Genomic DNA, 16,115 nt, shown 5'->3' on the forward strand with positions numbered 1-16,115 from the left:
CTCTGGAGCCTGCGAGCCACAACTACTGAAGCCCGTGTGCCTAGAGCCCGTGCTTGCAACAAGAGAAGCCTGCACACCGCAACGAAGAGTAGCCCACCCCTCGTCTCAACTAGAGAAAGCCCGCGCACAGCAACGAAGACCCAACGCAGCCAAAAATAATAAATAAATAAACGTATTTTTAAAAAACAAATAAAAACCTGACAATTACGAGTGTTAGCAAGGATAAGGAGAAATTGGAACCCTCATACATTGCAGGTGGGAACGTTAAGTGGTGCAGCCACTTTGGAAAACAGTTTGGCAGTTTCTTGAAAATGTTAAATGTAGATTTCCTATATGACCCAGCCATTCTCTTCCTATGTATTTACCCAAGAGAAATGAATACATACATCCACATAAACACTCATTTTTTTTGAATTTTATTTTATTTATTTTTTATACAGCAGGTTGTTATTATCTATTTTATACATACTAGTGTATACATGTCAATCCCAATCTCCCAATTCATCCCACCACCACCACTGCCACCACTTCCCCCCTTGGTGTCCATACGTTTGTTCTCTACATCTGTGTCTCTATTTCTGCCCTGTAAACCGGTTCATCTCTACCATTTTTCTAGGTTCCACATATATGCGTTAATATACGATATTTGTTTTTCTCTTTCTGATTTACTTCGCTCTGTATGACAGTCTCTAGATCCATCCACGTCTCTACAAATGACCAAATTTTGTTCCTTTTAATGGTTGAGTAATATTCCATTGTATATATGTACCACATCGTCTTTATCCATTCCTCTGTCAGTGGGCGTTTAGGTTGCTTCCGTGACCCAGCTATTGTAAATAGTGCTGCAGTGAACATTGGGGTGCATGTGTCTTTTTTTTTTTAATTTATTGTTTATTTATTTATTTATTTATGGCTGCGTTGGGTCTTCGTTGCTGCATGTGGGCTTTCTCTAGTTGCGGCGAACGAGGGCTACTCTTCGCTGCCGTGTGCGGGCTTCTCATTGCGGTGGCTTCTCTTGTTGTGGAGCACGGGCTCTAGGCACACAGGCTTCAGTAGTTGTGGCACACAGGCTAAGTAGTTGTGGCTCTCGGGCTCTAGAGTGCAGGCTCAGTAGTAGTGGCACACAGGCTTAGTTGCTCCACGGCATGTGGGATCTTCCCAGACCAGGGCTCGAACCCATGTCCCCTCTATTGGCAGGCGGATTCTTAACCACTGCACCACCAGGGAAGTCCCTACATGTGTCTTTTTGAATTATGGTATTCTCTGGGTATATGCCCAGTAGTGGGATTGCTGGGTCATATGGTAATTCTATTTTTAGTCTTTTAAGGAACCTCCATACTATTCTCCATAGTGGCTATATCAGTTTACATTTCCACCAACAGTGCAAGAGGGTTCCCTTTTCTCCACACTCTCTCCAGCATTTGTTGTTTGTAGATTTTCTGATGATGCCCATTCTAACTGGTGTGAGGTGATACCTCATTATAGTTTTGATTTGCATTTCTCTAATAATTAGTGATGTTGAGCAGCTTTCCATGTGCTTCTTGGCCATCTGTATGTCTTCTTTGGAGAAATGTCTATTTAGGTATTCTGCCCATTTTTGGATTGGATTTTTTTTCATATTGAGCATACATAACATAAACTGTATAAACTGTTTACGTATTTTGGAGATTAATCCTTTGTCCATTGATTCGTTTGCAATATTTTCTCCCATTCTGAGCGTTGTCTTTTCATCTGGTTTGTGGTTTCCTCTGCTGTGCAAAAGCTTTTAAGTTTCATTAGGTCCCATTTGTTTACTTTTGTTTTTATTTCCACTATTCTAGGACGTGGATCAAAAAAATCTTGCTGTGATTTATGTCAAAGAGTGTTCTACCTATGTTTTCCTCTAAGAGTTTTATAGTGTCTGCTTTTACATTTAGGTCCCTAATCCATTTTGAATTTGTTATGGTGTTAGGGAGTGTTCTAATTTCATTCTTTTACATGCAGCTGTCCAGTTTTCCCAACACCACTTATTGAAGAGGCTGTTTTTTTCTCCATTGTATATCCTTACCTCCTTTGTCATAGATTAGTTGACCATAGGTGCGTGGGTTTATCTCTGGGCTTTCTATCGTGTTCCATTGGTCTATATTTCTGTTTTTGTGTCAGTACCATATTATCTTGATTACTGTAGCTTTGTAGTATAGTGTGAAGTCAGGGAGTCTGATTCCTCCAGCTCCGTTTTTTTCCCTCAAGATTGCTTTGGCTACCTGGGGTCTTTTGTGTCTCCATACAAATTTTAAGATTTTTGTTCTAGTTCTGTAAAAAATGCCACTGGTAATTTGATAGGGATTACATTGAATCTGCAATTGCTTTGGGTAGTAAAGTCATTTTCACAATATTGATTCTTCCAATCCAAGAACATGGTATATCTCTCCATCAGTTTGTATCATCTTTGATTTCTTTTATCAGTGTCTTATAGTTTTCTGAGTACAGGTCTTTTACCTCCTTAGATAGGTTTATTCCTAGGTATTTTATTCTTTTTGTGCAATGGTGAATAGGATTGTTTCCTTAATTTCTCTTTCTGATCTTTTGTTGTTAGTGTATAGGGACGCAAGAGATTTCTGTGCATTAATTTTGTATCCTGCAACTTTACCAAATTCATTGATTAGCTCTAGTACTTTTCTGGTGACACCTTTAGGATTCTCTATGTACAGTATCATGTCATCTGCAAACAGTGACAGTTTTACTTCTTCTTTTCAAATTTGTATTCCTTTTATTTCTTTCTCTTCTCTGATTGCCATGTCTAGGCCTTCCAAAACTATGTTGAATAACAGTGGCGAGAGTGACATCCTTGTCTTGTTCCTGATCTTGGAGGAAATGCTTTCGGTTTTTCACCATCGAGAATGATGTTTGCTGTGGGTTTGTTGTATATGGCCTTTATTATGTTGAAGTAGGTTCCCTCTATGCCCATTTTCTGGAGAGTTTTTATCATAAATGCGTGTTGAATTTTGTCAAAAGCTTTTTCTGCATCTATTGAGATGATCATATGGCTTTTATTCTTCAGTTTGTTAATATGGTGTATCACATTGATTGATTTGCGTATATTGAAGAATCTTTGCATCCCTGGGATAAATCCCACTTGATCATGGTGTATGATCCTTTTAATGTGTTGTTGGATTCTGTTTGCTAGTATTTTGAGCAATTTGAGAATTGCTTAGAATTGTTGAGAATTTTTACATCTATATTCATCAGTGATATTGGTCTGTAATTTTCTTTTTTTGTAGTATCTTTGTCTGGTTTTGGTATCAGGGTGATGGTGGCCTCATAGAATGAGTTTGGGAGTGTTCCTTCCTCTGCAATTTTTTGGAAGAGTTTGAGAAGGATGGGTGCTAGCTGTTCTTCAAATGTTTGATAGAATTCACCTGTGAAGCCATCTGGTCCTGGACTTCTGTTTGTTGGAAGATTTTTAATCACAGTTTCAATTTCATTACTTGTGATTGTTCTGTTCATATTTTCTATTTCTTCCTGGTTCGGTCTTGGAAGGTTATGCCTTTCTAAGAATTTGTCCATTTCTTCCAGGTTGTCCATTTTATCGGCATAGAGTTGCTTGTAGTAGTCTCTTAGGATGCTTTGTATTTCTGCAGTGTCCGTTGTAACTTCTCCTTTTTCATTTCTAATTTTACTGATTTGAGTCCTCTCCCTCTTTTTCTTGATGAGTCTGGCTAGAGGTTTATCAATTTTGTTTATCTTCTCAAACAACCAGCTTTTAGTTTTATTGATCTTTGCTATTGTTGTCTTTGTTTCTATTTCATTTATTTCTGCTCTGATCTTTTTATTTCTTTCCTTCTACTAACTTGCGGTTTTGTTTGCTCTTCTTTCTCTAATTCCTTTAGGTATAAGGTTAGGTTGTTTATTTGAGATTTCTCTTGTTTCTTGATGTAGGCTTGTATTGCTATAAACTTCCCTCTTAGAACTGCTTTTGCTGCATCCCATAAGTTTTGGATCGTCGTGTTTTCGTTGTCATTTGTCTCTAGGTATTTTTTGATTTCTTCTTTGATTTCTTCAGTGATCTCTTGGTTATTTAGTAACGTATTGTTTAGCCTCCATGTGTTTGTGCTTTTTACATTTTTTTCCCTGTAATTGATGTCTAATCTCATAGTGTTGTGGTTGGAAAAGAAGCTTGATATAATTTCTATTTGCTTAAATTTACCAAGGCTTGATTTGTGACCCAAGATGTGATCTATCTAGGAGAATGTTCCATGTGCACTTGAGAAGAAAGTGTAATCTGTTGTTTTTGGATGGAATGTCCTATAAATATCAATTAAATCTATCTGGTCTATTGTGTCATTTAAAGCTTGTGTTTCCTTATTAATTTTCTGTCTGGATGGTCTGTCCATTGGTGTAGGTGAGGTGTTAAAAGTCCCCCACTATTATCGTGTTACTGTTGATTTCCTCTTTTATAGCTGTTAGCAGTTGCCTTTATGTATTGAGGTGTTCCTATGTTTGGTACATATATATTTATAATTGTTATATCTTCTTCTTGGATTGATCCCTTGATCATTATGTAGTGTCCTCCTTGTCTCTTGTAACATTCTTTATTTTTATTTATTTTATTTTATTTTTTTTGCAGTACGCAGGCCTCTCACTGTTGTGTCCTCTCCCGTTGTGGAGCACAGGCTCCGGACGCACAGGCTCAGTGGCCATGGCTCACGGGCCCAGCTGCTCCACGGAATGTGGGATCCTCCCAGACCGGGTCACGAACCCGTGTCCCCTGCATCGGCAGGCAGACTATCAACCACTGCGCCACCAGGGAAGCCCAACATTCTTTATTTTAAAGTCTATTTTATCTGATATGAGTATTGCTACTCCAGCTTCCTTTTGATTTCCATTTGCATGGATATCTTTTTCCATCCCCTCACTTTCAGTCTGTATGTGTCCCTAGGTCTGAAGTGGGTCTCTCGTAGACCGCATATATATGGGTCTTGTTTTTGTATCCATTCAGTGAGCTTGTGTCTTTTGGTTGGAGCATTTAATCCAGTCACGATTAAGGTAATTATTGATATGTATGTTCCTATTACCTTTTTTTTTTTTTTTTTGTGGTACGCGGGCCTCTCACTGTTGTGGCCTCCCCCGTCGCGGAGCACAGGCTCCGGATGGGCGGCCATGGCTCACGGGCCCAGCCACTCCGCGGCATGTGGGATCCTCCCAGACCGGGGCACGAACCTGTCTCCTCTGCATCGGCAGGCGGACTCTCAACCACCGTGCCACCAGGGATGCCCCCTATTACCATTTTCTTAATTGTTATGGGTTCGTTTTTGTAGGTCCTTTTCTTCTCTTTTGTTTCCCACTTAGAGAAGTTTCTTTAGCATTTGTTGTAGAGCTGGTTTGGTGGTGCTGAATTCTCTTAGCTTTTGCTTCTCTGTAAAGCTTTTGATTTCTCCGTCGAATCTGAATGAGATCCTTGCGGGGTAGAGTAATCTTGGTTGTAGGTTCTTCCCTTTCATCATTTAAAATATATCGTGCCACTCCCTTTGGCTTGTAGAGTTTCTGCTGAGAAATCAGTTGTTAACCTTATGAGAGTTCCCTTGTATGTTATTTGTTGTTATTCCCTTGTTGCTTTCAACAATTTTTCTTTGTCTTTAATTTTTGTCAGTTTGATTACTATGTGTCTCAGTGTGTTTCTCCTTGGGTTTATCCTGCCTAGGTCTCTCTGTGCTTCCTGGACTTGGGTGCCTATTTCTTTCCCATGTTAGGGAAGTTTTCAACTGTAATCTCTTCAAATAGTTTCTCAGGTCCTTTCTTCTCCTTCTGGGACCCCTATAATGCGAATGTTGTTGCATTTAATGTTGTCCCAGAAGTCTCTTAGGCTGTCTTCATTTCTTTTCGTTCTTTTTTCTTTATTCTGTTCCACAGCAGTGAATTCCATCATTCTGTCTTCCAGGTCACTTATCCGTTCTTCTGCCTCAGTTATTCTGCTATTGATTCCTTCTACTCAGTTATTGTATTGTCCACCTCTGTTTGTTTGGTCTTTAATTCTTCTAGGTCTTTGTTAAACATTTCTTGCATCTTCTCAATGTTTGCCTCCATTCTTTTTCCAGGGTCCTGGATCATCTTCACTCTCATTATTCTGAATTCTTTTTCTGGATGGTTGCCTATCTCCACTTCATCTAGTTGTGTTTCTTGGGTTTTATCTTGTTCCTCCATCTGGTAGAAAGTCCTCTGCCTTTTCATTTTCTCTTTCTGTGAATGTGGTTTTCCTTCCACAGGCTGCAGAATTGTAGTTCTTGCTTCTGCTGTCTGCCCTCTGGTGGATGAGGCTATCTTAAACACTCATGTTGATGTTCATAGCAGTATTATTCATAATTGCCAAAAAAGTGGAAACAACCCACCAATCATCTAATGAATGGATAAACAAAATGTGATATATCCATACAATGAAATGCTGTTTGGCATAATTAGAAGTGAAGTACTGATACATGCTATAACATGGGTGAACTTCAAAAACTCTATGCCAGGGGCTTCCCTGGTGGCTCAGTGGTTGAGAGTCCGCCTGCCGATGCAGGGGACGCGGGTTCGTGCCCCGGTCCGGGAGGATCCCACATGCCCCGGAGCGGCTAGGCCTGTGAGCCATGGCCGTTGAGGCTGCACGTCCGGAGCCTGTGCTCCACAATGGGAGAGGCCACGACAGTGAGAGGCCCGCGTATCGCAAAAAAAAAAAAAGAAAAATCTATGCCAGACACAAAGATTATGTATTGCACAATTCTGTGGGACTGGGGGTGAGAAAGGGAAACAATCCACTAGCTTTCTTTTCGGGCTTATGAAAATGTTCTAAAGTTAGATTATGGTGATAGTTGCACTTTGCTATACTAAAAATCATTGTACAGTTAAAAGAGGTAAATTTTATGGCATTGAAATTATAGCTACTGAGGTTAGTATCCTGACTCCCTCACTTAGAGCTCTGCTTTAGTAACAAACAGTCCCCAAATCCTAGTGACTTACATTGACAAACATATTCTTCACTCACATTACATGTCCAGGGGCTGTGGGTCATTGCTACAGTTCTGCTCCATGGCCTCTTGGTCTGGGACCCAGGTGGAAGGAGCAGTCCTAACTTGGGACTGCTGTTTTCCTGGCCAAGGGAAAGAACAGGAGGCTCATCCACACAAGCAATGGCTGTTAAGGCTTCTTCCAGAACTGTGTAGATCACGTTCATTCACACTCCATTGGTCAAAGCAAAACACATGGCCAAGGCTGACAATGAAGTCACTCACCCTGCAGGGAGGCACCACAGTCACTTGACAATGGGCTGGGCTGTGTGTATGATCTGCTTACAGAGAAGGGAACAATGAAGTAATCGACTATAATCACCTTGCTCAAGTGACTTAACCTCTCTGGGCCTCAGTTTCATCATCTACAAAGTGGGGAGATAATAAGCCTGTTTCATGGATTTAAAGGGTTGTCAGGGTGAAATAAGTGATGACGTTTAAGGTAGCCCTGGCATATAGTTTAAGCATTAGCTATTGCTGCAAAGCCTTACCTTACAAGGCCCTGCTCATAGAACATCCCCTTGGTGATCCCTGCTCTTTGGCTTCCTGCCAACCAACTCCCTTCCATCCACAGCACTTGGAAATTCAGTGACAGAATTTCGGGGACTTTGGGGTTGTGCAGACTGACACTTGATGCTGCCCCTCCGTGACCTCCAACAAGTTGTTAAAGCTCTAGGTGCTTTACTTCTTGCATCCTTAAAATGAGGTGTATCTTACCTGCCTCTAAAGGCCATCATGAGGATTTTACGAGGTAATATATTGTAAAGCCCATCTCTGGCAAGGAGACAACAATCAATAGTTTGTCATTATTATTGGCAGCTATTATGACCTTAGTAATATTCTTTATCATATTGCCTGTAAGGTTTTGTTTAAAGGTATGCACTAAGACAACTTCTCTAGTGCAGAGAACTTATATCCCTGGCCTCTGACACATAGTAGGAACTTGACAGGTAATAAAGGCATTGAATGACTACTAATACAACTTGGAGATTTTGAATATTTTTAATGACTGTATCATGGTTATTAAAATGGCTACTGGTTGTCGGAATCTTAGTGTTTTACAATCTAAGTGTTTTTAATATTCTTTATCATATTGCCTGTAAGGTTTTGTTTAAAGGTATGCACTAAGACAACTTCTCTAGTGCAGAGAACTGATATCCCTGGCCTCTGACACATAGTAGGAACTTGACAGGTAATAAAGGCTTTGAATGACTACTAATACAACATGGAGATGTTGAATATTTTTAATGACTGTATCATGGTTATTAAAATGGCTACTGGTTATCGGAATCTCAGTGTTTTACATGTGTTCATAGCGATGTAATTTTTTTGAAAGCCACAGAGGTCAGTTTTCTTGGTTGCATCTTGGAACCTGACTCCTAAGTCCAGGTTCCCTGAGGTTGAGTTAATTTTCCTGGCTGCAGAGCAGCTGCTGCTGCGTGTCAGAACCTTAATTCAAACCCAAGGAATCCAGTCCTGAAGCAGCCCTTTCCACTTTATCACATTGCCAGCTGCCATCACTAATGCTTAACTCAGGGTGAGCATGAGTGTTAGTGCAACTGATTGCAAGGACAGAGCCCTCCCATTGTGAAACACCCTTCTCTGTGTCCATGACAGGCTGAGGTGGCTGGTCAGTGGGCTGGAACCCAGAGTCCTGTGGTGGCCTGCTTGGTCAGTTATCAGAGTGACCTTGGGCAAATCTCTTCACCTCTCAAGGAAGTTTTCTTCATCTGTGAAATAGACCCAGCCCCTATTTTTCAAGATTGTCCTGAGGTTTGGCCCAGCATGGAATCCCAAGAACTGGGAATTGTTATCACTTCTGGATGATCTCTAAGCTCCACTTAGTTTTTTTTTTAATTTTGAATTTACTGTGGGGAGCAACCTGGAGTAAGGTTGAGCTTTGGCTAGTTAGGGCAAAATGGAGCTTGTAGCCAAAAACAATTGCCGACCTCTTCAGTAAACAACACATGTTGCCCACCATCACGGCATCAGCCACTGCAGCTGCCTGCCTCCCAACAACCGTGCACCCCAAGGGGCATTCAGGATGGAAGCCCCTCATAGTTAAGATGCGTATCAAAGGAATGATTTCAATGAGCCCAGACTCTTGCCTCTTCCCATACTTGAGATATCTGTTTTTGTGATTAGCAGTAGTTTTTTGGATATTTGACTACGTTTTTATCCCCCCAGCAAAAACTGCTATATATCCTGGCTCCTCCCTTACCTCTTTTTTTTTTTTTTTTTGTGGTACGCCGGCCTACTCACTGTTGTGGCCTCTCCCGTTGCAGAGCACAGGCTCTGGACGTGCAGGCTCAGCGGCCATGGCTCACGGGCCCAACCGCTCCGCGGCATGTGGGATCTTCCCGGGCCGGGGCACGAACCCGTGTCCCTTGCATTGGCAGGCGGACTCTCAACCACTGCGCCACCAGGGAAGCCCTCCCTTACCTCTTTGAAACAGTTCCTCAGAGCTATCTGAGAGGCTGTTTCCAGGCTATAGTCCTCAATAATGTCCTCAAGTAATACACCATTTTCAACTTTTAGGTTTTGTGTTGTTTTTCAGTGAACTTTTAGGTTGTGTGTTGAGTTATAAAAACTAAAATCAGGTATCTGCAACTTACCTGGATATGCATAACAAATAAGATGGATTGATAGGTGGATAAAGGTTTTTTGGTTGGTTTTTTTTAAAGAAAAACGTGATATTATGCAAAACATTAATAGTTGTGGAATCTAGAATATAGTGTTGTTAACTGTATGGTTCTTTCAGCTTTTCCCTATGTTTTCATAATAAATTGTTGGAAAAGCCCTAAAATCATGGCCACTTCATTCAGCTCACGGGGGACATTCAGTAGTGGATTCATCTCGGGCCCATGATCCTTAGGCTCCTCAGAGGGTCCCCAGTGGTTCTTGTGCAGCGGGGGATTCTTGACAGTGCTGCAAGGCACAGAGGCACTTAACTAAGAGCTTGTCAGTTTTGGAGGCTCTTGTTTTTGGGGGAAGGTATCCAGAGCTTGTTGAGCGTCTTTCCCCCGTAAACACGGGTGAAACGGTTGGGTGGGGAGGGGATGGGGAGTAGGAGGGGCGACAGGAGTGCCCAAAAGACAGACTAGCTAAGTCCCTGTGGTAGGGGTTGTGAAAAGACAGGTCTCCAGCAATCTCTGGAGAGAAGACTTTGGTCCAGTGGGCCTGGGGTGGTGCTCAGGGAGACTCCGACTTCACTTTAAACATTCCCCCAAGTGACTCTGCTGTGAGGCAAGCTTGGAACTGCATTCTTTGTAGGAACTTGACAGTAAAGGGAAGAAACTGGGACTTGGTCTGCACGGTGACATTCACTCAGAAAACTAAAAAAAATGGGTAGACTTTATATTTGCCAAAAGGAACGAGGCAGTGCAGAGAGAAGGAAAAACTGGTGACAGAGATCTGAGGTCCTTTTTGCCCAAGTTTTCTGAGGGGCCGGATGATGGCACTGCAAGGGATCAGACGTGGCGTGATGTGAGATAACGGGTGTAGGTAAGTCTCCCCACACTGCTCTCTATTGTTGCCTCTCTAATTTAAAAATAACAAAAAAGAGTTCTTCCTTTATAAACATTCTAATCTAAAGCCAAAAGCCAACTCTGAATACAGGGCAAAATCTTAAAGGTCACTCTGGGCCAAGGTCAATTGTCCCCACTTGTATGGTCAGTCTACTCAAGATGGCTGCTCTCTTGCTCTCTGTACCTCCCCTGCCCAACCAGTGCCTGCTTCACCTATATCTTATGCACCTGACTGACCTTCCTACGCTCCTGCCCTCACCCCAGCTGGTGATTATTCTTATCAAAGGGGCGGTGAGGGGCGTGCCCCTCTGCTGGTTTCCCTGGTACCTAATGAGCCCACCTGACATAAATTCCCCTATAACTGGTAACCTCTCCTTCCACTTGGGAGTGAAGACTGCCACCATGTCCTGTTCACCGTCCACCGCACACAGTGGGGTGTCGCTCCAGGACCTTGCTTCAGACGTGTAAGCTCCCCCATCCATTACACCACTGACGTCTCTGTTGCTGACTCTGGGCTCTTTCTTCGGTCTTGAAGCTGGGCAAGCACAGGGCTTGTAGGCCTGTGGGGTACAGCCCAACACCATTATTGTTTAATTTTACCATGATAGTACTGTGGTGGGCAAGGAGGAAGGCACGACTTTGGAGAATTTGGAACAGGGTTGATGGGAAGGGGCTGTGAAGAAGGCCTGTGAGGGGTGAGGTGGCTGGAGCTGCCTGAAGGGCCACCTCTGATTTTAGCCTTGCATTGTGGTTATATCTGCCCTTTTTGCAACCCCAGCGCTGCCACCCTCAAGGGCAGGAACAGGATCTATCTCCCATATCCAGATAGCACCAGGGTGGGTGCGGGTAAGCTGAGGGGAGCATGCCCAGGGCAGTAGGGTGGGGTGAGGCTGCCCCCTGACACTTGAGACCTGTGTTCATGAGTACGTGGGGTGGTGTGATCAAGGTCCCCATGGGCTGGCCCACAGGCAATCACCACGGGCAGCGTCCCAGGATGGGCCAGTGCTGGGCCTGCTGGGACCTGCACCCTCATCTTGGGCAAAGCCTCCCCTTCTCTTGTGAGACCGGGTAACGAGACCTACCTTGGGGTTTTCAGGAAGGTCAGATGAGAGGACATGTGCAAAGTGCTTAGCTCAGCATGCTGTCCAACCCAAGTTCATGTGCTGGGTGCACAGTGAGGCTAAACAAATGGAAACGTAGGCGTTTGGAGCAGAGACAGGTTTATTCCAAGGGCCACGCGAGAATGGGCAGCTCTTGCTCGAAAGACCTGAACTCCCTGATGGTTTTCAGGGAAGAGTTTGTATAGGCAAAATTTGGGGTGAGGGCTGCAGGGTGGTGTTCCAGGAATCTTGTGCTCAACCTGAAGTTATTATCCTCCACCTGGGGGGGGGCCTTAGTTCCAGTAGAAGAACTCAAAGTGATATATTGTTTCGTAAATTCCTCGAGGATGAACTAGGATTGTTTTCACTTGTTTCTGTATTCCTTCACTTCCTTGATTAGTAACTGTTTGAATCTGCCCTTTGGAACTCAGGGAAGGTCAAGGAAGCTGAAGCCTTATTTCCTACAAACAAGAAACGGGGACACGGAAAGGCTTTGCTACCTGGGAGTGTTACCTGAAAACTGGGCTCACCTCTTGGTGGATATCAAGCCAATAGACACAACCAAGCCAAAGACTGGGAGAAGGAATGATTATTACTCGCAGCAAGTAAGGAGAACACCAGGGATCTTTCCCAAAGCAGCGTCTCCCTGAACAGCAAAATTGGGAAGTTTTAAGCTAAGGGTACATGCATATTCAAGAAGGGGCTTTAAGCAGAAGAGGATTCAACATAGAATTGGGGCAAAGGTCGACAGAGTCCAAGCTTTAGTTGATTGAAGTCAGGAGGGTCAACATCATCATTCTGTCCTCCACCTGGATGGGGGCCTTGGTTCTTGCAGAACTCAAAAATACACTTTGTGTGTATCCCTTGAGGAGGAACTAGAACTCTGCTGTATCACTGCACTATTGTTTGACTGCCTTTTCTCTGTTCCTGCATCCCTTTAATCCCTTAGATCATTAATTACTGAGACCTGTTCAAGGGCAAGCAGGCTTAGATCACAAAATACCGTGAAAGCCATTCCTGGTTCTTTCTCCGGGGACCCCCTAAGTTATCTGCTTATAGGAGGGCCCCACAGGGTCCTGCTCGGTTTCAATGCCCCCGTTTCTCTGCTACTCCTCAGTCTTGAGGGAAACATGTATTGGACAAGAAAGGGAGTAACATTTTGGGTAGAGAGGATAGTCATAAACCCGGCAGAGGAACTCGGTTTTAGGGGGACTTGGTTTCAGGCACCTGGTGAAGAGTAAACACTCGACGGACATAGCTATTGCTATTACAACAAATATGTGTTCCATGTAGAAGATGGTTACATGCCCATGAGCAAATGGAAAAATCCTAACACCCTAATCCTCCACCCAGAGATATCCACCGACCACACATCAGCATCGCCCCAGACCCTTCTTGGATTGTTTTTAACAAAAATGAGCTCATACCCTACAGCTCATTTTGAATATTCTTTCAAGAACATCTTTCCACATTAGTTAAGTATTCATAAAACTTACCCTTTTAAAAGGCCTTAAGGAAGTCCAGTTTATGGACTTAATTTATTCGACCCATCTGCATTTGTTGTATATCTCGGCTGCTTTTAATTTTTCGCTGTTATGAAACGGAACATGGGCAGTCTGTGCGTGTTCTTGCTAATTCCGCGGAACGTGTTGTTAAAAGCTCTGGTACTCTACTCAAAGGTCTGTCCCGGTTTCGCGGTCCGCCTCGCCCGGCCCCGCCCCACCCCAGACCTCGCCCCAGGGGTCGTGTGACCGGTGTCCACCAGGGGGCGAGCGGGAGCCGCGGTTGGGGGCTCTATCACGCATGCGCACGCCACAGGGAGCACATGCGAAGGACGGCGGGGGCGGGAGCGGGAGGGGAAAGGTAGGAGGTGAGAGGTGAAGGGGCGGAGAGCTGCGCGGGCGCCTGGCGGCCGGGAGAGAGAGGGCGGGCGCCACGCCCGGACCGCGCGGGCCGGGAGCGCGCACGCCGCGCCGCGCCCCGCCCCCGTCCCTGCCGCAGCCGCCGTTGCCGCCGCTGTCGCCGCCCGAGAGCTGTTGCCGCCACAGGTACCGCTGCGCGCGTCCCCACGGCGTCCGCCCGCGGGCCCGGCTCGGGCCTCCTGCTGCGCGGCCCGGGGAGTTCCGGGGTGGGGGCCACCGGGGGCACTGGCGCGCCGGCGTGGGCGCTGTCCAGCAGCCGTGCGGGCCGGGCTGAGAGACTGCAGCCAGAGAGGGGGCCGGGTTGCCGCGTCCCCAATCCCACCCTGGCTGCGCCCCCGTCCGGGCCAACCGCGCGCCCGCAGCCCTCCCCCTGGCCCCGGGGACCACTGGCCTGAGGATGGGTCGCGCTGTTGCGCCCACTGGCCCCGCCGTCCCTTGGGAAGCTGCCGGTTCTAGAACCTGCTTTTGGGCTGTCTGGGTTTTCCGGAGTGCGGAGGAGAGCACGCTGTCCGCACCTGCCTCTTTTACAAGATCTGATTGAGAGACAACATGTAGCTTCTTTGCTGGGTTTTGCTTGGTTTCTAGTTTTCTCTTTCGCTCAGACCTAAACATTGCTCACTGATGTTGCCTCTGTTTATTCTGGGTGGTTTTTTACCTCCGTTCATCATGCAGGATCCTAACGTCAGAGTAGCATTAGCTGCAGGGAGCCAGGGATCTAGACTGTTTGAGCCGTAGGTAGTTGTACAGGTGGAAATGCTCGTGGCCTAGGGGAGCAGTGAGTCCCCTCCTGGCAGGAGTTTGCCCTGTTTCGTGTCACTTACTGCCCCACCTTCTGTGGTGACAGAGCTGGGTGACTGAACTCCTTCTGGGGATTTTGTAATAATTTTTGTGAAGAGGACATAGTAAAAGGTTTCTTTAATGATACTAGCTTTGAGTGTGTTTCTGACCAAACGTTTGTGAAGTTTGGTTATGCGGTGTCCTTATTGCTGTGCTGCCATCTCAGGGTATTGTGCTAAAGACTGAAGCTTTTATAAGGGAGTCAGGGTCAAGGGTGTCTGAGAGTATTTTAGGTGTTCCTCTAATTGACGACCTATATCTTTTTAATGTATGTTGATAGAATTTAGGTTTTAGGTGTTTTACACATTTGCAGCATTCCCCGGGGCACACGATGTAAAAAACACAAAATATGTATAAATATATCTCCACACTCATTCTTTTGGTGATTTATTGAAATTGAAAGAATTACTTCTCATTGATTATGAACGCGTCTGGTGTTTGAGAGCTCTCTTTTGCTATTGTGGCAAAAACAGCACCTCTCCAGAGGTCTCCATGTGCTTTATAATCACTGGTTTGGGTCCCCCTCTCCCATCATCTAGATTAGTTTACTGCCGGGAGGTGGGTATAAAAAGTCTACTACTCCCAGTTTATGCACAGAAAATGGAGGCATAAAGATTGTGAATTCTTTGAGGTCATATATGAACAAGTAAACTGTCCAGTTGGGAGATGAACCATACCTATGGGGTTCAGTACACAGGCATTTATTAACATTTGGTGGTAGACTTTAGGGGATGCTTACTGTCTTAGTGTATACATGAATGTGTCCTAAGGACCCTGGAATGACACTTAGGTTTATGTGTTATTTGCTTACCCTCACCATCGGTGGCCATTTGGTGGCCACCAGTGTTAGTTTTACTGGCTCCGATAGGTACTTCATGTACAGTTTGTGTCATCGCTCCCATTAAACAGGTGAGAAGACTCCCCCTCATACAGAAACTGGGTTGCCAGTGTCAGCCAGCTTGGCATTGGGGATCAGGCCTTCAAACCAGGTCTGCCGAACTGCACCACCTACCTACTCCCACTGTAACTTGCTCCCTTCCTGAGTTGGCCACTGAAGCGAAGTCCAGGTGACTTCTTTTGCCGCCTGAAATAATAATTCTGGGTAAAATATTTATCCAGCACTTGGGCTGTCTAGATTCCGTGCTAGGTACTCTCCTAACAGCTTATCTCACTTAATCTTCATAATAACCAGGGGCAATGACACTGTTATCACCCCCTTAACTGATTAGTTTTAGAGACGCTATCTGACTGGCTCTGGGTCACCTAGTGAATTAGACGCTGAGGCCAGGTGGAAACCCAGGTTTGTCTGAAAACAGAGTCCATGCTTTTATGCTGTTCTTGGACCTGCTGGCTTGACAGTCTTCTCCACTGCCTACCAAGTGAAAGGTAGCAGAGGAGGGTGTTAGGGGTGAAGGAAGGAACCCAGTGTCACAGACTTGAGTCAGAGATGGTGGAACTCCGCAGGAAGGAGACATTCATTTGATCACTGTGTTTGACAGCTTCCCCTTGAGTGGTCAGGGGCACTGCCTGAGAACGTTTGCAGGGTTGCTGGGCCATGCAGCTTTGCCGTAGAGTCCAAAGAGTGGTGTGTGTGTGTGTAAGCACCAAGGGTGCACGTGGGTCTCAGGAAAAAAAAATTAAAACGAATCTTTGTGTTTATTTCAGCCTTATTTAATTTTTATTTTGTATTTTATAATGTACACTCTA

General features: G+C 44.8%; 1 protein-coding gene across 3 annotated transcripts in view; it reads left to right on the top strand.

Annotated features, from left to right (window-relative positions):
- The first annotated feature begins 13,620 nt into the window (after positions 1 to 13,620).
- SCAP (SREBF chaperone) overlaps positions 13,621 to 16,115 on the top strand; it is an 81,750-nt gene continuing 79,255 nt past the window's right edge. For all 3 annotated transcript variants that reach the window (XM_082638123.1, XM_082638125.1, XM_082638126.1), the window contains exon 1: positions 13,621 to 13,697. The gene's annotated coding sequence lies outside the window, so the exon portion shown is untranslated. The remainder of the gene's footprint in view (positions 13,698 to 16,115) is intronic.

This window comes from Mesoplodon mirus (genome assembly GCF_964341445.2).
Source record: "Mesoplodon mirus genome assembly, chromosome: 12".
NCBI lineage: Eukaryota > Metazoa > Chordata > Mammalia > Artiodactyla > Ziphiidae > Mesoplodon > Mesoplodon mirus.